This window comes from Psammomys obesus, unplaced genomic scaffold (genome assembly GCF_907164565.1).
Source record: "Psammomys obesus unplaced genomic scaffold, mPsaObe1.curated_primary_1811, whole genome shotgun sequence".
NCBI lineage: Eukaryota > Metazoa > Chordata > Mammalia > Rodentia > Muridae > Psammomys > Psammomys obesus.
In genome coordinates this window covers 25,142,870-25,167,571 of record NW_026585797.1, presented here as the reverse complement: position 1 = coordinate 25,167,571, position 24,702 = coordinate 25,142,870, and the positions used below count along the sequence as shown (strand labels likewise).

Below are 24,702 nucleotides of genomic sequence, written 5' to 3'. Positions count from 1 at the left end.
TTCCCTGACCGGGAATCGAACCCGGGCCGCGGCGGTGAGAGCGCCGAATCCTAACCACTAGACCACCAGGGAACTTGTAAAGAGGTTTTCTGTGTTTTTACTTGGTTCATGTGACCTGTCGGCTGTCCCTCCAAGCACTAGAGGGCAGATGTGTCGTGCGTACTTGATTGGTGCATCACTAAGCCGGAAACTAGGGCGGCTTTTCGGGTTTCCTGCGGAGCCCAGCACCCGCCGCTAAGAGGAAAACAGCTTCTAAGGACCCTCGCAATCCCCCCTCCGAGCCCGGCCGGAGGCGTCCGGAAATTCTCCTGGTGTCTGCGTTCCATGGAAACGTTTCTATGCCTGGCTACCCTCAAACTTTTGTGCGGATCTTGCCATTAGCCTCAGTGTTTTCTTGTCCGCCTGATTCAAATGTGACCAGGCTTTCTTTGTATCTCTGTGTCTACGTATTTGGACAGTCGCTGCGGCACACGCTAACCACAGCCGGGAAGTTGTGGAACTGCCGAGAGCCAAGAACCTTCCGTCCAGCCTCCTCCACAACCCCTCGGGAAATGCGAGCCACGAGGAATGTACGCTAAGAGCCGCCCTGGGCTGCGAGATGGAGCAGGACAGGCGTTGAGTCCACCAAGAACTTGCTGCCCACAGCACCCGGAGCCGCTGTCGAGAGTCAGTCTTCCGTCGTCATGCTGAATCAACTGAGCAGGGCTTAAATATTGCCTCTTGGTTTTTGTTTTGTTTTGTTTTTTTAGCAAGTGTTTCAGATGATGGTTAAATCATTCTTATAATCTAAAATTATTTAAAAACACAAACAGGAAGATAAAAGGAAATTGCTAAAATTAATTAATAAACTGTCAACACAGGAAATTTCTAAGCTTTTCTTTCTTGACAGGTTGCAAGCTCTGCCCGGCCTCAAATTTATAGATCCACTGGCCTCTGCTCCCGAAAGCTGGGATTAAAGGCCTGTGCTAGCCCTTTATCGTATTTTTAAACTTAAATTATTGTTTGTTTGTTTGTTTGTTTGTTTGTTTGTTGAGACAAGGTTTCCTTGCGGAGTCTGGCTGGTCCTGGCCTTAGAACTTATAGAGATCTGCTTCCCAAGTGCTGAGCTTAAAGGCTTGTTCCACCACTGGCCCTTCGTTGTATTTTATATAGAAAATACACTCTTCTCTGCCAGGAAATATCAATAGACCAAAATAAGCACAAGGCTCTAATCTCTTGTGTGGCCTGTCTTAAGCAAATGAGCATCGGCTTTGAACAAAAAGACGAAGCCAGTTTTAGAATTTTAGTTTAAATTCTAGTAAGATTAATCACAACGTAAAAAGGGCCCGGTGAAACCCCATGCCCAAGCTCTACCTGCCAAACCGCCCCTCATTCCTTTCCCTCTGTTGAGAGGTACTAGCCATTTCTCCTGTGCAGAAACGGCCTATGCAGTGAACAGACAAGTAGCTAGGCTTGGCTCCTGTCTTCTTGTTTGGTTGTTATGGTTTTTCACTCTGTAGACCAAGCTGTCCTAGAAATGTCTATGTAGAGCAAATTGGCCTTGAACTCAAAGAGATCCACCTGCCTCTGCCTCTCAACTGTAGGCCTTCTCGGATCACCACACCTGGTTCTGGCCTGTTGCTAGAGAGAGAGTACTTTGTTACTTTCTGGCCAAACAGAATTCATGTATACTTTGTATTTTGTAAAGTAATTTAGGAAAGGTTAAAATATCCTCTATTCTTTAGATGTTCTCTTTTGTACTTTTACCAAGTAGTAGCATGTTGTAACTATTTTTTGTTTATTTATTTTTATTTATTTTGTTTTTATTTATTTGTTTTTATTAACTTTTAAAAAAGTTAATCATATGAATATCATTCCATCATGTATGGAATGGAAATGTATTGTTTCTAATATCTTCTTCTTTCCTACATAGAATAGCAAATAACCTTGAACCAAGTGCTTAGGGTTTTTTTTATTTTTAATGAATTTTTCTCAAAAATGAGCCAATTTCTGATTTAAAAAAAAAAAAAAACTTTTGTACTAGAAGAAAAATCAAGGCATCAAGTCAAACTTGGGTATAATTTACTGACAATTTTACTTAGCAAATTGATTTCAATCTGACTCAGCTGTCCTTTTGTGCATTCATCCAAGCACTGTGTCAAAGCACCGAAGATATCAAGGTGAACAAAACAGGACTGCCAGTTTTAAGGAGCTATGTGTGTATGTATGTATTATGCATGTATGCGAGTCTATGTGTGTCACACATGTGCTGGTGCCCACAGAGGCCAGAGGAAGACTTTGGGTTCCCTCGAGTTAGAATTTCAGGCAATTGTGAGCCAGCAGATCTGGATGCTGAGAGCCAAACTCACGTCTCTTGGAAGAGCAGGAAGTGTTCATAACTGCTGAGCCATCTCTCTAGCCCTTGCTTGCCAACTCGATTGCTTAACTCTAAGTAGCAGTCGAAATAAGCAAGAAATTATGGGACAGCAAAAGAAATGAATCATGTACTTTAATACATTTATTTAATAGATTTAAATCTATCTCTCATAATGTAAGCATTTAGATAAGACAAGAAAATGACACAGCACTCTGGAAAACAATTTGGTAATTTCCTATAAAACTGAGCATGCATTAACCATAGGATCCAGCACACGGACCATTGCAACCTTAATGTCTCAGGCTCCCCTGGAGCTGGGGTTACAGGTAAAAGGCAACACATGTGACTTCTTCCATGTTTTCTCAAAATCAACATGGTAGCTTGACCCAATAGGCCAGTGGTTCTCAACCTTCCTAAAGAGGCAACCCTTTAATACCTCATGCTGTGGTGACCACAACTTAAATTTATTCTCATGGCTACTTCATAACTGTGATTTTGCTACCGTTATGAATAATAATGTAAATATCTGTGTTTTCCTATGGTCTTAGGCGACCCTGTGAAAGGGTTATAACCCAGAGGTTGATTAATACACTGCAATTAACATTGCAATAGATTAATGATCCAGCTGCTGTGAAAATGAGCTGCTCCCTTCAACTTTGTCAATTATCCCTTCAAATATGGAGGGTCACCCACAGATGGTCACAGTTGTCCTCCAGCCCTAGTCCAAAGCGGGAGAGCAAGCATATATTTCTCTCTGAGATAGACATGGGATAGTTTTAAATACAGCCACTCCAAGGGTAAACTTTCTCAGTGGTAGTAACCTCTGCACAAATTCCATCTCAAACACCTTTGCGAAGAAATATACATCAGCATCAATATTTCAGTGAGCCTAATTATTTGTGTGTGCACACTCGTGTTTGTGTGTGTGTATGTATATCTATTGTGTCACACAAAGGTAGATTTCATGTGTCACCCTCTTCTGTGATCCACGTTAATTTTGAGACCTCTGGCTTTTCTGTGAGCCCTGGAGACTCGATTCAGGTTGTGTAGCAAGCACTTTACCGATGAAGCCGTATTTCCAGACTCCCAAGCTCGTTACTTAATCAGGGAGCTTTTCCAGCAAAGGGTTAAGAGCCCTATTTATCGATATTCTTCAAATTCCAGTTCCATGAGACAGAGCCAACACTGTGTTAAAAAAAAAAAAAAACAAAACAAAACAAAAAAAACCATATTCTTCAGTAGATATTTTTCAGTACAGACAGGAAAGGTGTTTGCACTGAATTATTGGTGATGCTCTCTGAACACACCCAAGCCCTCTAGAAAATTACTCTAAAGAAGACTGAGATCCAGGCTGCCTCCCACTGGCTTAGTTTCCTGTTCCTGAAGACATGAAGGTCAGGGCAAGTGAAGTGACTCACTACTGTTTTCTTCCTTTGTGGCTCAAAGACTTCCCTGCCTCTCTTTCAATAGGTAAAAGTCTCAATAGATAAGGATTATTTGCCACAGAAGGGAAAAAACATGGCAAGTGTGCTTAAATTGCCGAAGCCTAATTTCTCCCCCTGATCAGAAGAGGAAGAGCTGGTCTTCTTACTGATCCCTCAAACAATTCACCACTTACCACGTACTTTCCACCCACCAGGTTCAATGAGGGGTGCTATGGAGACCATTTTATTTTAATTAATTACTTTACTAAATAGAGCTAGTATTTTGCTAAGTAGCACAGGCTGGCCTGGTCCTGACAATTCTCCTGTGTCTACCTCTCTAAGGGCTGGGATTACAGAAATGGGTCATAGTGTCCAGTTCAGCGATACAATTTTTTAAGAGAAAGCCTTTATTACCCTGACAGTGCTATTATAGTAATAGCTGACTTCAACTGACTATACATTCTACACTCTACATACCCTTCATGAATTATCTCATTCCCTATACTACCCTATGAAGTTCGTGGTGCAATCATTCTGCCTTTGAAGATAAAAGCATCCAAGGCTTTATTTATCCAAGGCCAGCAAAGATTGGAGCTGTAGTCCAAAGGCACACTGTGAATTCTTAAGGATTATGCTGTTCTTAAGTTCTAATATTCTAAAAGTATTCAATCTAGGTGTGCCCAAATTACCCCCAATTCTTTTCTGCATATCTTATCTACCCATTGAAATTTGACAGGAATTGCAGAATTTCCTGTAATAAGGAAGTGTTATGACTAGTGTTGTCCAAAAGGCAATCACAAGCTTTATTGGGCTCTTTAGAACTTGAAATATGACTAACAGACTATCATAACTTTTAAAAAAAAATCATAACTTAACTGTATGTGATTAAATTTAAAGGACCACACATGGCTGCTGGATACCATGCTGGATAACATGGATGTAGCAGATACTACTTCTGATTTCTCTGTAAAGACAAGACTCAGATGAATCAGCTAATACTCAGTAGTGAAAAAGACTGAGTGATGAATCTTTAAATTAGAAGCACCCCTCCCCCACCATAGGCACACAACTCCCTTCTGTACTCAGCCTTTCACTTGTAGTGACAAGCTATAATTAGCACGTGATACATCATGTAATCCTAGGGGAACCAATGAAGACAGTGACACTATTTGCCACACTTTTGAAAGGCTGAGGAACACTACATTGGCAACAGTCACCACTTTATACACTTTATATGCAGTTACACTTTTGCCTAAGAGGAAAGAAATCAAGGCTTCTTTTATTGCTCAATAGAACTGAGGGTTGGTAGACACAAAAGGGTGTCTGGAGTTAAAGGATGGGAAACAGTAACTGTAGCTCAGTGAACATTTCCTGCAGAAACTGCAATCGGGGTTTACAAGTTTTTGTTTTTTTAAAGCAAACGGCAAAGTTCTTGTCCTAAGTGATTTCATATCATTTCTCATAAAATCACTATGGATGTCTTCATTCCTGCAATCAGGTCATTCTGAATTGGAGCAAAATAACAGGACTATAGTATCTATCACTTAAAAACAAAAACAAAAAACCGGAGCTTTAGATTCATCAGCCATTCTCAGAACAGGGCTCAGTGAAGCACCTCTCTCCCACCCAAAGCAATCAGCCCACACTCCGTTCCACCTTGAGATCCAAGACACTAACTCTCCCCCACAAAAATCTTAGTATCTCATCACAACTTTGACTTGACATGAATTTTTTTTCTTTAATTTTTATTTTACTTTTTGAAACAGGGTGTCTAGCCTAGGTTAGGAGTTGAGGTTGGCCTTGCTTTCCTTATCTTCCTAACTCAACCTCCCTAGAACTGGAATTACAAGGCCATGTCACCATGCCGTGTGTGTGTGTGTGTGTGTGCTCACATTTTTATTAAGCTTAGATTTCAAAATCATAAAAGCACTTATCAAAGAATTGTGAGACTAGCACCGTTTATCTGGAGGCCTCAAGCCATGTTTTTCTTTCCATACAAATAGAATCGTGTCGTTATATTTCAGGCACACCCCCCCCTTTTTTTTTTCTTTGCTAGGCTAACTCATTTACCAAAAAGGTGTCTTAATAAAAAGAAAAGAAGTCTTCTGGCACAAACCGTATAGATGTAAACCCGACGTCAGTGCAAAACCAGGAGGGGGATTCCATATTTGCGTGACCATATAACACCAACTGCAGTTGAAATCTCAAAGTCTCGACTGTTCAGAGCTTTGCTCCGCCCTCCAGAGAGACTGGCAGTACCAACCTGGAGAGGCCACTGTGTACTGTGTGTTGATGGCTTGGGCACAACAAGCTTATTGAGCAGCTGCAGGCTGTTGATATATATGTATCCATATATGTATGGATACATATATGTATGCATATATATGTATGTATACATATTTTCCTCCCTGCATTTTAGAGTGATCTTCATGGCTAGATCCTCGGAGTCATATTGCAGTGCTAGTCACGGGACCTTAAAGGGAACAGCATCCAAAACCAATAGAAAGCTCACAGGCGCAGGCTTCCAGGCTGATGCAAAAACCCTTCCCACTGAGCTTCTCCAGTCTCAGGGAAGGGCCGGCTGGACCGCCCAATTACCACATTGCTCTGACTGTAATTGCATTTTGGCAATTTACAGGATGTCGTACCGGGGGACAGAAGAGGGTGGAGACAGAGGGGCCCTTTGCCAAAGGCAATGCCGGAATAGACAAAAGTACAAATTAATGGTGGCCAGAGGAACTAAAGCTGGAAGGGAAAATAAAGGGATTTTAAGGCTCCAGCAGGCGCTCTAACTTCAGCCGTGCCCCTAAGCTTGAACTTCCGTCCAAGATCGAGACCGTAGCCAGCTAAAGGGAATGAGATCAGGGGCCAGGTGAGCAGACCGGTCCGGGTTCACAGATGGCCTGCCGGTCGCCCGGGGCAGCGTCACAAAGGGCCGAGGCCTGCGGAGGCCGCGCGCGCAGCTCTCCGGGGTTGGAGTCGCTGGGCCTCGGTTTGGGGGTCCCTAGCCACCCCGGGCTGCTCAGCCTGCGGCTCCGAGGTGGCGCCGGGCGGGCAAGATGCCGCAGCTGCAGCGCGGACCGCTAAGCCGGACCGCCGAGCTCACGGGGACCCGCCGCAGCGGACGAGCGCAGCGCGCGCCCGGTGTCGGGCGGAGCTAGAGGCGGGCGCCGGGCGGGCGTCGCGCCACCGCAGCTCTCCGCCTTCCGCCCCGAGCCCGGCGGGTGCCCTGACCGTGGGCGCCGCTGCAGGCACCTGGGCGAGGCATCCAGCATCCCGGCAGCGGCTGCTCGGGGGCCGATCGGGACTCCGGGACCCCGCAGGAGCGCACCCCCGCTGCCGCTCCCGCCGCCTCCCTTCGCTCCTCCTTGACGCGCGGTCCTCCCCCGTCCCCTCCCTCCTCCCACCCCGGAGGATGCGCTCCCCCGCGCCCAGCGGCACAGGCCACCGCTCCCAGAAATGCGTGCGCCCGAGCCACTTCGCCCCGACCCGCGGAGCCCGCGCCCCCGCCCAGTAGGTAGGTGGCCGAGGCGGGGCCCAGCCTTGGAGAGGACACCGGCTGCTGATGCTGCGTCCGGGAAGACCGGGGGCCGCGACCAGTAGCCGCCAAACTTGCCTTCCTTCTGGGCTGCCAGCGCTCCGAGGTGTGCTAATGGCGCTGGGCGCAGCCCCCGGGGGACCTGAAATGCTCTGCTCAGAACGCTGGAGGTCGAGCTGGGGACCCTTGATTGGGGTCTGGGGGAGCTAGGAAGGATAGGTTGGCGCGGAGCTTTTTTGGGGAGGAGACCGTTGCCTTTTTCAAGAGCTCAAGTGGACGGTGTCATTGCATTTTCAAAAGCAGGGTCAGCAAATGGGTTCTTCCTTCGTTGCAGCTGAAACGTAGGCGACCACGGTTGTGGTTTTAGAGGTATTTAGGAGTGGCCGTGGATTTCTGTGTATTTTACAGCTGGTCGAGCGGTCTGTAAAGTCAGTGGTACAAAAATGAGGGATGCCAGTTTAAGGAAAGTACTTCTACAAGTCAGCTTGCCCAGGTGACGGATGGGGCTGGCGAGTTAGGATACAGCTGATGAGAATCTGTGGGTTTGAGAGCTGCAAGTTTGATACAGGTGTCGGGAGTTGAGACTCTGAAAAAAATGTGCTTGTTAGCCAGCAGAGGCAGCCTTGTCTCCAGCCTAGCTTCCAACTCCGAGCTGACCTTTGCCTTTCTGAGAAACTGGTGGAGGCTTTTCCCCTCTTCTGTTCTAGAAGTAAAATCCATACATTAGGGTTTTTAGCAAGAGTCATTCCTCTCAGGCTAACGTTTTACATTTTACACTAAGCAGTAAGGTTTAGAATTTTGGAAAAATGCATCATTGTAAAAGCTCCACTTTTATAGGCACTATTTTGGATTAGAGATTTTTGGGGAACCGAATCAATACAAATGCCAAGAGGACAGAATCATTATCATCATTACCTCCTCCTTCTTCCATTCTGTAATTCCTCTGCATTGGTTGCCTTATAGCTGTTTGCTGGTTATTTGTTGAATGAATGAATTTGTATTTCAAGCTATATATGCATATACTTGAAATACAGTCTACCTGTGTGTATATATTCACCCTCATGTATTATATAACCCAATCATTAAAAACTATAATATATGTTTTGTTTTGTTTCTAGTGCAATTAACTATGTAAAAATTGCTTCTTTCTACAAACAGGAGAACTTGGTTATTGTTATTTTTTTTTTATTATTGACATTTCTGGCCTCAGCAGCAAGAAAGGCAGTTCTCCGTTTGGGTTCACGTCTTGCTCATTTTCCAGAATTAGCAATCGATAGTTTCAATTATACTTTCAAAAACAACTTAGAAGCAGAATTCATGTTTAAAGAAAATTCTTAAGCTATTCCAGAAGGAACAGTGATTTGGCTAATAATAACAGGTGACTTGTTTCAAGTTGAGCTGTGGTTTATACATAATATATACATTATATATAATACATATTATATACATAATATATATGCTAAAGCTAAAGATGAAAACAAAACATTTATAAGAACTATGATTCTAAAGTGACTTCACATATACCATATAGATAGAGATTCGGTGTTATTTTGTTGTTGTTGTTTGGTTTTTGTTTTTTTTTTTTCCTTCTTGTGATTCTAGGGACCAGGTCCAAGATTAGGCCCAAGGCTTCTAGTGTATTAGGCTGGTCCTGTTTGAGCAACATCATCAGCCCTGAAACAACATTTTAGTTATCATCATTTATAAAATGAGGTGTTTGGACAACCCAGTGCCTTTTCTGTTTCAAAATGTTGTTTTAGGAGAAAAGGGGGATGGGAAACCAAACTATACACAAGGACAAGTCCAGCAGCTTTTGTTTGCTTTACTTTTACACTGTGAATGTTTGAGTTTTGATATTTCTTTGTCTTCCTGTCACATAAATTTAATGAGTCATTTTAACTTCTTTTCATCCTCCGCTTAGCACATTTATCTAACAGGGAATGCCTCATTTTCTTTCCTCTTTCCCCCCTTCTAATTTCCATGCATCTTCTCCTTCCTCACTACCCAGACTATTACCCAGAATCCCTATTTTCTCACAATCTGGTAAAGTGTCATATAGTCCTGTTTCTTCTCTAATCTAGTTGGGTTGTTTCAGATGGGTGAAGAAGAACATTTAGATCAGAGGTAGGAAGACTGGGGAAATTGTTGGATGAGAGCATCTGAGTAAACCAAGCTTTTGTAATTTATGAAAACAAAGCAGGTTCCCATACCCAATAAAGATAATAGGCATTTTTAGAACCTTACAATCAAGGCTATTGAGTAATTCATTTGCATTGTTTGTCCTTGCTCACCTGGTACTTTTTTTAAAGAGCCCGTGGTTAGGATACACCTTTTACTTCTTGTAAAGATTGTTTATATGTGTGTGGGTGTCTGTCCTGCAGGTGAGTTTGCACACAATGCGTATACAGTGCCTGCAAAGAGCAGAAGAGGGGGTCAGAGCTCCTGGGACCGGAGTTATAAACTGCGGTGTTTGCAATTAAACCCAGGCTCTCTGCCAGTGCTCTTAACTGCTGAGCTATCTCCCCAGGCTCCCAAATATCTTACTTTTAAGCTTCTTTTTAACAGTTATTTCTTTACTTAACAAGTAGAACATGAGCAGTTTAACAATGTGCTATGACTGTGTGCTCTTAAATTAGTCAACCAAATCAGAGCTTCTTCCCTCACTGTAGGAGGAGGTGGGTTTTTTGTTTTTGTTTGTTTGTTTTGTTTTTCTTCCTGTGTCCTGCATTGAAATGTAGCATCTCTACAATGTGATGACTCATGTGTTGGGTCTTGCCTCAAGAGCCAGCTGCAACCCTGCCTCTGTGTGCTCCACAGCAATGTAAATTCTAAGCCTGGATTTCTGCATCTAATCTTTCTGCATCTTCCTCCTGTTGTCATTTTAGAAATCTGTCTGCTTTCTTGTTAAATGTCTATTTATAAAATCTCACTCCCTAATAGTCCTTCTTAATTAAACAAAATCCTCTCAATTCACACATACACTAGAATCAAGATTGTTAGTATTATGAGTAAAAATAAAATGGAGCAAATCTGTATAATCTTCCATTTCAAATACAGGGAATGTATGGTGGGAGAAAAAGCTTGTGTTTGTCCTCCTTACTAGGTACACAAAGTGAGTCTGTTTCTGCACACACAAGATAATATATATTGGCTATAAATTTGGTATGATTAATTGGTAAAAAGCAGTTTCTAGAGGTTCTGTTGAACAAAGGTGTTGGCGTTTACCTGTCTTCCTCTTATTTAGACCAGGAGTCTAGCGAGAACTTTCCAAGCTATGCGTCATGGTTTCCTTGTCCAGCAGCTTGGCATTCCCTCCATTGTGTGCTCTGTGAAGGATTCACTTAGCAGGCAGTGGAAAAGAAATGACTGTTAGATCACTTTATAGATGGGACTAAGGGAAGGCTCCTGTTTAAAGTCTATGCAAGAAATTCCACTGAGCTCTGGGTGCCAAAGCAAAGCCTTCCATCCCCTGAACAATATATATGTGTGACTTTATTTCCGCCATGCAGAAAGAGAATCAGATGGATATTCCCTTTTTGTTCTTGATGACAAGGAATTCAAGAGTCAGATTCACTACTCAAATTCTAATAACCATGTGAAAAACATATGATTAGTATTATTAGCATTCTGACTTTACCTTTTGTCTTTTAGCTTGTTTTACCTTGTTTCTCTAGATTCTGAATCTTATCTAATTATAGTTCTCATATTTTATTGAATTATGTTAATTTAGATGACTCATTCTTAATGTATTAAGAAAAAAATACAATACATGAAACCAAATAAATGAAAGAATTGCATCAGGTGACATCTGGACACATGGTGTTTTTGATGAACACATTTCAAATTGGTACATTAAATAAATAAATTAAATATATTAAATTTGATATATTGGAGCTTGTATATATAGATGTGCTGGCTGTTTTTGTGTGTCAACTTGACATAAGCTAGAGTGATCAGAGGAAGTAGCCTCAAGTGAGGAAATGCCTCCATGAGATCCAGCTGTAAGGTATTTTCTCAATTAGTGATCAATGCCGGAGGGCCCAGCCTGTTTTGGGTTATATCATTCCTGGGCTGATGGTCCTGGGCTCTATAAAAAAGCAGGCAGAGCAAGCCATGGAGAGCAAGCCAGTAAGCAGCACTCCTCCATGGCCTCTGCATCAATTCTTGCTTCCTGTTTGAGTTCCTGTCCTGACTTCCTTCAATAATGAACAGCAATATGGAAGTGTAAGCCAAAAAAAAAAAAAAAAAAAAAAAAAAAAAAACAACTTTCCTCCCTATCTTGCTCTTTGGTCATGGTGTTTTGCTGCAGCAATAGAAACCCTAATTAAGACAATAGACAAACGGGAAACAGTAATATCTTCAGTTTCTATCTGGATTCTGTATAGTTTTTCAAAAGTTAATTTTAGCCAAAGAGTGAATCCAATTAGCTCAACAATTACTGTGATGGCCAGTGTGACCTCATGTCCATAGACTGTATGACTTTAGCCCTGTTCTAATAAATCACAACACTCATTCTTCTCAGAGTCTCTTTCATTTACCGGGATGTTTAAGTGACTGAGTTCCCCTCGTTAACTGGCTAGACCCTTTTCATTGTGTAGTTATGGTAGCTAACTTAAGTTGGTCGAACTGTGCTGGGTCTGTAGTTATTTTACCACCTTGAGATACTTTGTTTGATGCATTTGTCTCTCAGTGTAGCAGAAAAAATTGTCTCTTTTCCTTCTGTCACTGAAAACCTGGACTCTGGCTTAAAAACAGTCTTAATTCAAGTGTAGCTTGACATGTACTAGTAAGTTAGAAAGTATTAGGAGAGTAGCATCTCATTTAACTGCCTCTGTTTCTTTTTAGAAGTAATTTTTAGATTAAGTAATAGCTTCCTGTGACTCATTAGGTATACACTGAAAGTTTCCTTTTACTCCCTAGTCTCTTCTTTCCTATCTCTGCATAGCTAGAGGTTGCAGCTGAAAACCCTCCAGAGATATTTCTTTCCTTGTTTGTTTTATCTTTCCTTCCTTCCTCTCTTTCTTTTTTAGTTTTCTCTTTCCTTTTTTTTTTTTTTTTTTTTTTTTTTGCATATACAAGTGTGGACACAAAGCCTAATCTTTTGTCTCTACTGTTTCTCTGACTTATTCCCACCACTGGTCTGGTACCTCAGGGGTTTAGGATCTAGAGTCTACCTTCCGCTTCCCTCTGTACCTCACTCACCTTCCTGCTAATGCTGTCTCTTCAGACTCTGTCCACGGTCCCTGCAAGGCATGCATCTAGTTTGCTCCTGTGTTCTGAGCACTTCCTCTTCTGTCCCCTACTCTTTGACACCTTTTCACCCAAGGCCATTCTTAGGCTGGGTCCCTTCTTCAGCTGACAGGGCCCTTTAAGACACCATCAGCTACCACACATCCTATTTGATTTATTGGCCGCGTGTTAAGAATTTTATTTTAGTGATGTAGAACTGGTTATCACTTCATGTACATGCACACTTCTTGCTGTTCCCTTTCCTTAGCATACACCAGCCTCTTAGCTGGTTGTGGTGGTGCATGTCTTTAATGCCAACACTTAGGAGGCAGAGGCAGGTGGATGGATTCCTGTGAGTTGGAGGCCAGCCTGGTCCAAGTAATGAGTTCCAGAACAATAAAAGCTCCCTAGTAAGACTGTGAAAAAAAAAAAAAAAAAAAAAAAAAGCCTGCCAACAAACAACAACAACAAAAAAAAACACCAGTCTCCATTTTTCTTAGCAAGGAAACACAGTTCAGGCATCCCCTCCAGAGGCTTTTTTTAGTTGAAAGTCTGTAAACTGACAGAGCTGTAATGGCCCACACAGGGCTTCTGTCCTGAGAATTATCAGACTGGACGTTTCTCGTAAGTTGTAGAATTGTCCTTCTATTCAGACTGAGCTGTGGTTTTAATTAACAAGTAAGACTGGTCGGCAACAGGAAACAAAGTTGAAGTCTTAACTGTCCATTCCTTCATCTTTCCATCCCACTCAACTTCCGAGGAATACATGTCCTTATCATGTTCAGTAATCCGGGCTTGATTTAATAACTCTTAACCAAATATTGTGTCAATGCTCTTGAAAAATAACTTCTATATTCATTACGATCCTTGTTTGGGGGGGGGTGTTTTCTGTGCTTCCAATGTTAGGCTTTTCTCTGGGATTGGTACTTAGACCCTCCAGAGAGGTGTCATGAAATTTAGGGCTCTAACAAGAAGAAAGGCCCCCTTTAGAAGTCAAAAGTATTCAACATTGTCTTTGACAGACGCTATCCAGAAGCAGCCTATCCTAAAAAGTAACTTATTATGTGAGACATTTTAAATTCCAACCGGGAGGGTATGCCAGGCACTCAGTTTACTACAAAATGCCTTGTGTGGGGTGACAGCTTTTGTGACCTATTAACAGTCTTTGACAGTGTTTAGCCCTGTTTGTGTGAAATTTCTGGCTGGTAGATTATTATCTCAAGCAAATTGCTATGCCTCGTAGCATAGGACGAATGCGGGAGGATTCCTCAGGCTGTGCTCTCTCCAGATCTCTGTTTCCCTCTGTAATTCTGACCTCACCTCACAAACCTCAGATTTACAGTCTTGTTTTCCCAAACACGTTGAGAGACGAGACTGAGAGTGTTCCAAGCAACAGAGAAATATTATGGGGTCTGAATGAATGTGGCCTCAAATGCATAGTGGAAACCACAATGCAGGCTCTTGCTCTATGTGCTGGGAGAGCCTGCTCAATTCTGTAACCTTAGATATTTACAGCTGAGCTGTGATCATTTTCCCCAAAGAGTGCCCATCTATTAAATCCCACTGACACAGACAACTAGCAATATTCTTTAATGTTTTCAGTCCGGTTCCAAAGTAATTTCAATTTAATATGCCTTAACTTAAAAAAAAAATTATAGTTGGGAAGAGAAATGGAAAATTCACAAAATAGAAATTTAAACTAGCTAAGATGTAGATGATCATTGACTTTCTTGCATCAAAGCATTGGAGTTTATTGTAACTAGATTATAACAGTCAGTAACAATACTGACAAAGGAGAAACTATTTCAGATCGCACAGGTTAGAGTATGGATATATTGCTACCTGTTAGATGGAAGGCAGCTTAGTCTTAGAATTCCTCAGGCCCAGGGATTCTCCCCTGGGTCTACACTAAGGTGATAATGAGGCAGGTGGCGTGGTAGGTGGGGTAAGAGCAGGGTGCTGCAGCAAGACGCTTACGGGATTGTCTTACTGTTATTGCCCATGTGAACTGAGGCAGTTTAGTTTCTCAATTATCACCTGTCAAATGAAGATAATAATAGTATCTAGCCTCCTCCATCACTCAGAACATTAATTTATATAAAGAACTTGGAAACCCGCCTGGTGCGAAGTAAGCAGTTCTGTTGGCTCTTGTCGTATTGTTATGATAATCTGAGAAAAATCCAGCAGTGAAACCAATTTTTTAAATGACAGTGCATATACACTTAGTCATTAAAATAATGGTTTTAAATAATATTTAAGCATGTGGGAGATGTTCACAATAATTGAAGTATCAGATTGTGTTTTCAGTGGCGTGCCCAGTTTGTCTGGGAGGATGGGCGAGATATCAAGAGAAGGGATCCTAATTTGATTTTATAGTATGTCTGCATGGAAGAAAGGCCCAAAACATGATAAAATATTAAAGCTTTTTTTTCTATCTTCTGAGAGCATGATTTATATTTTCTTTTTCTCACATTTTACTTGTTCATGTTTTGCAATGATGATTATCAAATGTTGCAAATCTCATAGATCATGGAATTTTTGTATTCTTGTCTTTACAGATTGTATATTCAGTTTAATGTGTTTTATTTTTCCCTTCTTTTCAAAGTTACTGTAATTTCACTTCCTCAAAATCTTCACCCACACATCATCTGCTGGTATTTTCTGGCAATTAACTTGCTTGGTTTGTGTATAGACCTGTCCTAAGTTTGCAGGGTGTGGTTGGTGTGGTGTGGTGTGGTGCGGTGCGTGTGTGTTTGTGTGTCTCTCTCTCTGTCTGTCCATGTTGCTGTTCTGCAGATAGAACCCAGAGCCTCAAGTGTTCTCCCAGTGAGCTCAATCCTTGGCTTCTCTTTAAAAATAAAGCAAATGAAAAGGTTTCTGTGGTTATAGAGGTGCCTCCTTTAGAGTTTAGCCCAAAGGATACTGCATAGATGACGTAAGGGCATCTCGTCTGCCCAGGGTCTGCAGCTGAAGTGGATTCCCACCCACATTAGCAATCCGTCACACAAGAGAGGGATTCCTGCCTTCAAGCTTTCCGTTCCCTTCCCTAGCTAAATCTTTCTTCCACACTTTTTCAGTCATCCACACCTGGCTGATATTTCACAGACAAGCTCTAAGGGAACTAAATGCTGACATGCCTTACTGCCTAGTTGTCCTTACAGTAAGCTTACAGGGACTGCATCTTGTGTTGCTCTATGGCTTTCAGGGTTTTTTTTTAGCACACCATTACCCACATATAAATGGAACACAGACCATAGGATGTTTCTCTGAGCTGACATTCTTAGCAGTGATTGATGAATTTTGAGTTCATTCATCCCCATTGTATGTGCTTCTCATTTTCTTGTATTCAGGCTTAGAATATTTCATCTTTTGGTTCTTTTGGTCTTAGCTTAATGCAGTGAAAATCTGATTCTAGATTTGCCTTCCACAGATCTCAAACTCGAACTGTTCAGTGGCAGAGAATGCCCAGTGGCCAGTGCATTTACAGTAGGGTCCACCAATGTACTAATTAATCCTTGTTGTTATCATCTATAAAACATTGTTTGCTGTAGATAGTTTCATGAACCTATCAGGGGATATATTTGAGGTTTTTAAATGTATTAGAAGTTTATAGATCTTATATTTTCTGGAAAGGACAAAAACCCCAGGAAATATTTTATATAACTGCTCTTACAGTCTAGGCCAGTGGTTCTAAAGTTGGACTCACACACCCCATCAGCTATGAGAAGAGAAATTTAGAATGTCTATATCATCTTTATGATTTCTATTTTATATATCATATAAGGTGTATGTTAGTAAACAGACATGGGTTTTGTTATTGTTTGTTGAAAATAGGATTTTAAGCTCAGATACTTCTACAGATGCGGGATATGCTTTTTAAAAATTTTATTTATTTATTAGAATTTATTCGCTTTATCCCTTCTGCACCTAAAGATCTTAATAGTGACAAGAACTACTATTTTATTACCTACGGTTAGTTTCTGTATTTGACTATAAGTCAGAACCAGTTTGGAGCTGCAGAGAGATAGCTCAGCAGTTAAGAGTGCTTGCTGCTCTTACCGAGGACCTAGGCTGGGTTCCCAACAGCCATGTCAGGCTGCTCACAACCATTGGCAACTCCAGTTCCAGGTGATCCAGCGCTCTCTTCTTGCCTCCCCAGGTACCTGTCTCATGTGTACATATTTACCCCCCCCCCTCACATATAGGTAATTTTTAAAAAAATGTGTCCAGTCTCAGCTGGGCATTGTGATGAATCTTCCTGTGTGTCTTAGTTTCCCATTTCTGTGAAGAGACAACTTATAAAAGAGTTTATTGGGGCTTGTTGTTCCAGAGGGTTGGAGGTCATTATTATCATGGCAGGGAGCATAGCTGTAGGCAGGGTGCTGGAGCAGTAGCTGAGAGCTCACAACCTGATCCACAGGCCAAGGCAGAGAGAGCCAACTGGGAATCCCATTTGCTTGAAGCCCTCAAAACCCACCTCCAGTGACACACCTCCTCTGGTGAGGCCCCGCCCCTAGTCCTTTCCAAACAGTTCCACTGAATGGGACCAAACATATATGAACCTATAGGGACCATTATCATTCATACCATCCCAGTGTGTAAACCTGTCTTATACTGCAAAGCACAGACACATTCCATGTCTTTTCAGGAATCACAGTCTGATTGAGAAAAAAAAAATGTAGAAGAATGAAACAGAATGACACAGGTCATGGAAGAGTGCACTGAGAAATCTAGCTGTGTGATTTTGTTCACTGAATTACTAAAGTGTGATGTGTACAGCACAATAGCAGCCATGCATTCTAAGAATACATTAAACTCTCTTTTATGTCAAAATATTTTCTTGATAATCAGGTCAGTTCTTATGCAGTTATGTCCTGGTTAGCAGTGTTGACTGGATGGATGTCTGTGGTTATTCAACACAGTATTTTCCAGTTCCCTGAATGGCATTCTCACATTTCCTCTCCAATGATGAGAAACAGAGGCATAATAATGCTGACGGGAAAGTAAACATTTTTGCAACAACATGCCTTTGAAACAGTGATAATACAGAAGAGTAATTTACAATCTATATTTTCATGGTAGGTTTGTCATGACAATATAGCATAGATAAGGGTGTCTTAAAAACACAGAAATAGGGGCTGGAGAGATGGCTCAGCAGCTAAGACCACTTGTTGCTCATTCAGAAAACCCAGGTTCAAGTCCTACCACCTATATGGTAGGTAGGTAGGTAGGTAGCTCAAAACTGTAGCTGCAGTTCTAGGAGATCCAACACCCTGTTCTGGCCTCTGAGGACCCAGGGCATGGCGTGGTGCTCATGTACACATAAAATAAAACATCTAACAAATATAGAAATGTATTCTCTTGTGCTTCTGAAGGCAGGTGTCCCCCAATCTGCTTATCAGCAAAGACACCGTCCCCCTGACACCTGTAGAAGAATCCCCTCCTCACCGTTTCTACTTCAGATCACTTGCTGGCCGCCCTTGCCTTTCCTTGGCTTGTAGCCACAGCACTCTAAGCTCACTCTTTACCTTGCAGTCTTTCCCTGTCTGTTAATGCATAGTCATTTATAAAGAAGCCATTGTATTGATCAGGGATCCACACACTGAAGCATGACCTGAATCTTAACTAATTGCGTCTTTAGCGACCTACTTCCCAAATAAAGGCCCAGGATGAGGGACTGCAGACTGTGAGTTCAGCCTGTGGTTCGGGGAAGATTATATTCAACCCATAACATCAAGGAATATAAAAGTCTTTGCGTGACTGTCCCAAGACTGCACTGGGTGTCATCTGATGGCTCTTTAGTGAATATTCTATATCCATGCAAAGTGGGTGTGAGATAAAAGACAATTGGAAGAAAGAATGGTCCTTGGCTGGTTGCATCATCTGTGGGTTCTGTTATTCCAGGACTGCCTGTAAATCTATTATAAACACAACTATATTGGGTATGATTTTTGGTCTTTCTTGTGAAACTCCTTATGTGGGTCAGGACATTCCTGAAGCGGTATTGGGCTTTGGGTTCTGGAAATGCTTCGCAATGGCCTCCAAAACCTCAGTGGCTTTAAACTCCCAAGTATTTATGTCACGCTGACCAGCCTGCAGGTTGACTGCGGTTTGGCTGCTCTCTGCTGAGCTTGGCAGGGCTGAGGTCCAGGTTCTGTTCCACATGTCCTTTGTATTTGTCCTAAAACTGAAGAAGGAACAGCAGCCACGGGAAGCCGATTCATCAGGTCAGGAGCAACGACTCTGCCAGACTTAGTTGCTCTGTGTCAGAATAAGTACGTCAGTGCTTGAAGTCTAGTCTGCTGGTCAGGCATCACATGACAGATTGGGTGAAAATCAGGAAGTACCCTCTAGTGTGGTGGCTAATGTTGGTTGTCAATTTAGCAAAATCTACACTTGTCTGGGAGGGAAGTCTTAGATTGGTGTCTTAGTTAGGGTTTTATTGCTGTGAAGAGACACCATGACCAAGGCAAACTCTTATAAAAGAGAACATTTAAGTGGGGCTGGCTTACAGTTTCAGAGGTTCAGTTCATTTATCATCATGTGAGAAGCATGGCAGCCAGCAGGCAGCCATGGTGCTGGAGGAGAAGCTCAGAGATCTGTATCTTGATCTGAAGGCAGCCAGAAAGAGACTATTTGTCTACAGCTGGAATTCCACACTGGGCGGAGCTTAAGCCTAGGAGACCTAAAAGCCTACATCAACATCGGCACACCCACTCTGATAAGGCCACACTTCCTAATAGTGCCATTCCCTGTGGGCCAAGCATTCAAACACACAAGTCTATGGGGCCAAACCTAGTCAAAGTGCCACAGTTGGCCTGTAGGTTAATCAAATTGGGAAGACACACCCAGAGTGTAGGTAGCAAGGTCCTTTCCTTTCTGCTCCATGCCTGTCTACCACAGAGAACTCTACACAGGATTCTACAGAGCTCTTTGTATGGTGCTGCCTTTAATGGAGCAACTTTGTATGAAGTAAGCCTTTAAAAGAAAAGGCTTATTTCTTGACCCAGATTCTTGGAAAATTATAGCTAAATTTTTTCCCCTCCCCCATGAGGTCAGAGTACTTCACAATTTCAAAGTAATTATTTCCCTCCTGCCTCCTTAGTCTCTTAATTTCTACCTAACCTCTGTTGTTATGTGGATTGTAACTTATCAATGGCTTACCAGCTAACATCCATATATAAGAGAAAACATGGCATATTTGTCTTTCTGGGTTTGAGTTACCTCACTCAGGTTGATTTTTTTTTCTCATTCCATCCGTTTACATGTGAATTTCATGATTTCATTTTTTAAATGGCTAAGTGATACTCCATTGTATGAATGTATCACATTTTCTGCTAATTGACATCTGGGTTGATTACAATTTTTGGCTATTATGAGTAGAGCAAAAATGAACACTATAGAGCAGGTGGCATATGGAATCTTGAGGTAGATCAATTCTCATCGTTCTTAGGAACCACCACACTGATTTCCATAATGGCTGTACAAGTTTGCTCCTCCACCAGCAATGGGTGAGTAGTCCTCTTATCCAACTCATCCTCACCAGCATGAGCTGTCATTTCTCTTATTGATACTGGCCACTTTGGTTGGTGTAAAATCTCAAAGTAGTTTTGATTTGCATTTTCCAGGTGACTAAGGATTTTGAACATTTTTAAGTGATTCTCAGGCCTTTTTGTTTCCTCTTGAGAGTTCTCTGTTTACATATGTGTATATAATGTTTATATAATGAGGTCCCATTTGTTAATTGTTACTCTTAAGTGCTTATGCTATTGGTATTCTGTTCAACATGTCTTTTCCTGTGCCAGCTATGGCAAGACAATTCCCCATTTTCTGTTCTATCAGAGTCAGTGTATTTGGACTTCTGTTGAGGTCTTGAATCCATTTGGAGTTGCTTTGTGCAGGGTAGTAAGTATGGATCTATTTACATTTTTCTATGTGCAGCCATCCAGTTTGGCCAGCACCATTCCTTGAAGACACTGTCTTTTTTCCAGTGGTATTTCTAGATATCAAATATAAGATATGCAGAGGTTTGTGGACTTATGTCTGGATATTCAGTTCGATTCCATTGATCTACATGTATGTTTTGTGATAGTATCATGCTGTTTTTACTATAGCTCTGCAGTACAATTTGAAGTCAGGGATGGTAGTACCATTAGCAATTCTTTTGTCACATGGGAGTGTTTTAGCTACCTTGCATTTCTTTGTGTTTCCCTATGAAGCTGAAAATTGTCCTTTCAGGTTCTGTGAAGAATTGTGTCGGAATTTTGATGGGAATAACATTGAACCTATAGATTGCTTTTGGTAGAATGGGCATTTTTACTATTATTAATCCTACTTATCCATGAGCATGGGAAATCTTTCTTTATATTCTGACATCTTCAATTTCTTTCCTTGGTGACTTGAAATTTTACTGTACAAGTCTTTCACTTGGTTAGAATTATCCTAAAATATTTTATATCACTTGAGGCTGTTGTGAAATGTGCTGTTTCCATGATTTTCTTCTCGACCTGTTTGTCATTTGTACATAGAAAGCATAGTGGGTTTTGTGTGTTAATCTTGTGTCTTGGCACTTTTCCGTGTTTATTGGTTGTAGACATTTCCTGGTGGGATTTTTAGGGTCACATATGAATACTATCATACCATCTACATATAAGTATACTTTCACTTCTCCCCCTTCCTATTTTTATCCCCATTGATCTCCTTCAGTTGTCTTATTTTCCTATCTATGACAGCAAGTTCCATTATGAACTATATGGAGAGTGTGAACAACCTTTTCCTTGTTGTTCCTGATTTTAGTGGAAATACTTTGAGATTATCTCCATTTAAGTCGATGCTGAGTATAGGCTGACTGCACAGTGGCTTTATTATGTTGAAGTGTATCGTTGTACCCCTAACCTCTCTTTTATCTCTTTTATCATCTCTCTTTTATCATGAAAGGTGTGTTGAATTTTGTCAAAGGCCTTTTCTGCATCTAATGAGATGATCATGTGGTTTTTGTCTTTTAGTCCATTTATCTGGTGGATTACATTTATCAGTTTACATATATGGAACCATCTTTGTTTGGATAGTGGTGGATGATCTTTTTGATGTGTTCTTGGATTAAGTTTGCAGGTATTTATTTGAGAATTTTTGCATCTATGTTTATCAGGGAAATTGGTCTGAATTGTCCTTTGTTCAGTCTTTATGTGGTTGCAGAAACTCCACCTCTCTCTTTCCTTGGTGCCTTTCCAGTGCTAGTGGTAAATTCCAGTTTATAAAAATACCACTTTATAACAATTGACCCACTTTTCCATACAGCTGAGGATTTTCTGACTTCTAATTTTGTAATCAGAGGTTCAACATCTTTCTAAAGGGCTTATGCTTGTGGTAAATTTCCAGGAAAGGATAGAATGCTGGATACAAAGGATTTTACCAGTGTCATTTCTGTTGCAGGTAGAAAAATCTGAGACAATCTTCTAGCTCCAAGGTAGGTTAGTTAGTCCAGTAGCCCGTTCCTGAGATTTTTCTTATGCATGAAAATATCCATCCATTCATCCAGTTTCCATTTCCCCATCTTGTCCATCAGCAGATGGAGAGAATCAAATGTCTTTTCGGTGCTTACATCTCCCTTCCAGATCCTCAGGTTAGGGTTTTCATAAGTAAAAGGAAAATTAGGTCATTGGTGGTTGCCCACGCCAGTATCCCTTAAACATCCTCTCCTCCTAACATTATACTCCGGCCAGGCCAGACTGCTCAGGATTCTCTAAGTACCACTTGTTCCGGTGGTGGTGGGGGGTATCGCTTCTACATCCTCACTCCACCCAACCTCTTCTTCACCCGCTGACTCCTCCTCCTCCATAACCGAGCACTGACGTCACCTAAGACTGTCCCCGGTGCCCTTCCTCTTCCAGGCAGTCACTGGCTCCCTCTGTGCTCTGCGTATCTCTGTAGCTGCCAACACTGGAGCACAACACATTTTTCATCTTTAGTGGTTGATGAGCCAATGCTTCCAGCCCTTGGTGAGCATCCAGGCTGCTGAGGCTGCCCTCCCCCCACACATCTGCTGCAGGTCCTCAGTAGATGTTCAACAGGAATCCGCTGTGGTTCTGCTGAGTCGGTGGCTTTCTGAAGACGTGCTGAACCCTCAGGGGTCACTGGTTCCTGCTCTGGCAGTGTCCTTGGGATCTCTGCAATGTCCTCTAGTGCATCGTTTACACAATTCTCTTTAACTTTCGTTGAAATCAAACCCTTTTCCATTTCCGGGTTTACAGCATTTCTTGCATATTTGATCACTCCTGATTACTGTTTTTGTTTTGTTCTGTTTTTGTCTTAGAGAGACCTCATATGAATTTCCTCTTCTTAGAACTTGTAAAACAACCAGTCTAGACTAGAGATGGATCTTCATCTATTGTATGTAGTGGTTTGGGTAGGGTTTCCTCACTATTCGGTAAGAGCACACTGAAACTCATTTTTTAATTCAGGTTTCCAAGGAAGACAAACTGAATTAGAACGGAGTCCGACACTTACTCTGTCATTCAAACACTTAGGTGCATTTCCCTAGGGACAGCATCCTCGATGGATTCTTAACCCTCCCTTGTTTGTTAATTTGGTTCATGTATAACCTTGGGCTCTTTCCAGCCCCGACATCTCTGCTTTGTGGTTGCTGTTTTTTGTATGTGACTATATATTTGTTTATTTGGGCATTGCCTGCCTCTTGGCTTTCTCATAGGTTTGTGGCACACATTTGCATTGGTTCTGAGACTTTCTTCCTTTTTTTTTTTTTTTTTTTTTTGTGGTTAAGAAAAACATTCAAATTTCTGACCTGGGCTAATAGCGAATTTTTAATATCCTTCCATTGTTCAAATATGGTTGTGAGAGAGAAGGAACATTTGCCATGTTTTGCTTTGTGTAATTTTCTAGAAGGGAGTGTGTGCATAAAAGGTACCTGTTGGTCTGTTCTGAAGTGTCCAAGTTCAGTGTAACAAAGCCTGCAGTGCATGTTCCTGTCATTATGTCACTTGTGTTTAGGAAGCATGTTTCTGGGAATACAGTGGATGGGTTTTGGGGATTGGCCTCAGCTAGTTACACCTGCCTGCTCAGGGACCTACAGTGTGTCAGATGGGGGTTCGGAAGCCTTGCAGTACTTTGTAGTCCATAGTGGCTTGATAGAATAGGGGATCTCTAGTTCTGCTCTTGAGTTCTGTCACTGGTGCTAGACAGTCTCACACAGAGGACACTTTACTGATAACACAAAACAAAGCAAAACAAAAACCTTGTCTGGGTCATAGCTTTAATAAGGAAAGGGTTTTCTGTGTTTTTGAAAAACGAACTGAATTTAGGTTGATATTGGCCATTCTAGTTTAAAATTGCAAAAAAGAAACATTTAGATGAAAGATTTATATTGTACCCCCTCAGAAAACACTTTTAGGGCTTCAATAGACCATAAATGCAGGAGACTCTTGTCTAGAGGGTATTGATGTGAGGAAAAGTCAACATTAAATGAATGAAGGGCTTTTAAGAAGCCCATTATAACCACTTACCAGGGAAAATGGAGTTCCCATTAGAGGCTGAGTTGGGAGCGTTGGCTCCTCTCTGAAGCGTGAAGGCTGCTGTGTGGTGTTCTCTGCGTCGTTTTCATAGTGTCCATGGCAGACCTCTTCCTGCTCTCTCTGCTGCCGAGTTTCCAGATGAAGCGAGTACATCTGTCTTGTTTAAAGAATCGTCTTAAAATTCACAGACTCAAACCAAACAAAATTAGCATGTTTTAATTTATCTAATGGAATACTGGGGAGGGGTCCTTGACTTGATTAGTTCCAAAGAAAGCAATAGCAGCAGATGTCAGTTTGTGGGTCGTGTACTCCTTCCCTCTTTTGCTTATTTTTAGCAATATTTTTCTTCTGGAATCAAATACTAGTGTCTGTCTCAGCTTTCAATATAAAAAAAAATCCAATTACATTGTCATGGCTTTATTTTTATTCATGAGGGGAAATCTAATAAACATCACAGATTGGTTCTATGCGAAGGAGAATTTTAAAATAAGCCACATGGCCCATTCATGATGGAGAACCTAGGATTTGAGTCAATTCAAGACCCTGAAGGAACCTGGAAAGAACATCACCCACCAACATTATATATATATAATATATATATAATATATATTATATATATATATATAT

General features: G+C 41.6%; 1 protein-coding gene and 1 non-coding gene across 6 annotated transcripts in view; one reads left to right on the top strand and one right to left on the bottom strand.

Annotated features, from left to right (window-relative positions):
* Trnae-cuc (transfer RNA glutamic acid (anticodon CUC)) lies at window positions 1-72 on the bottom strand. Its single transcript has one exon. It is a non-coding gene; the product is annotated as a tRNA-Glu (tRNA).
* Window positions 73-6,509: 6,437 nt separating this feature from the next.
* Window positions 6,510-24,702, top strand: part of Ncoa7 (nuclear receptor coactivator 7) — a 138,085-nt gene continuing 119,892 nt past the window's right edge. For 3 of the 5 annotated variants that reach the window (XM_055599334.1, XM_055599333.1, XM_055599330.1), the window contains exon 1: window positions 6,983-7,297. The gene's annotated coding sequence lies outside the window, so the exon portion shown is untranslated. Of the gene's footprint in view, window positions 6,653-6,982; window positions 7,298-7,318; window positions 7,425-24,702 lie in introns of those variants that run through there. The other 2 variants (XM_055599332.1, XM_055599331.1) reach the window with 2 other exon arrangements.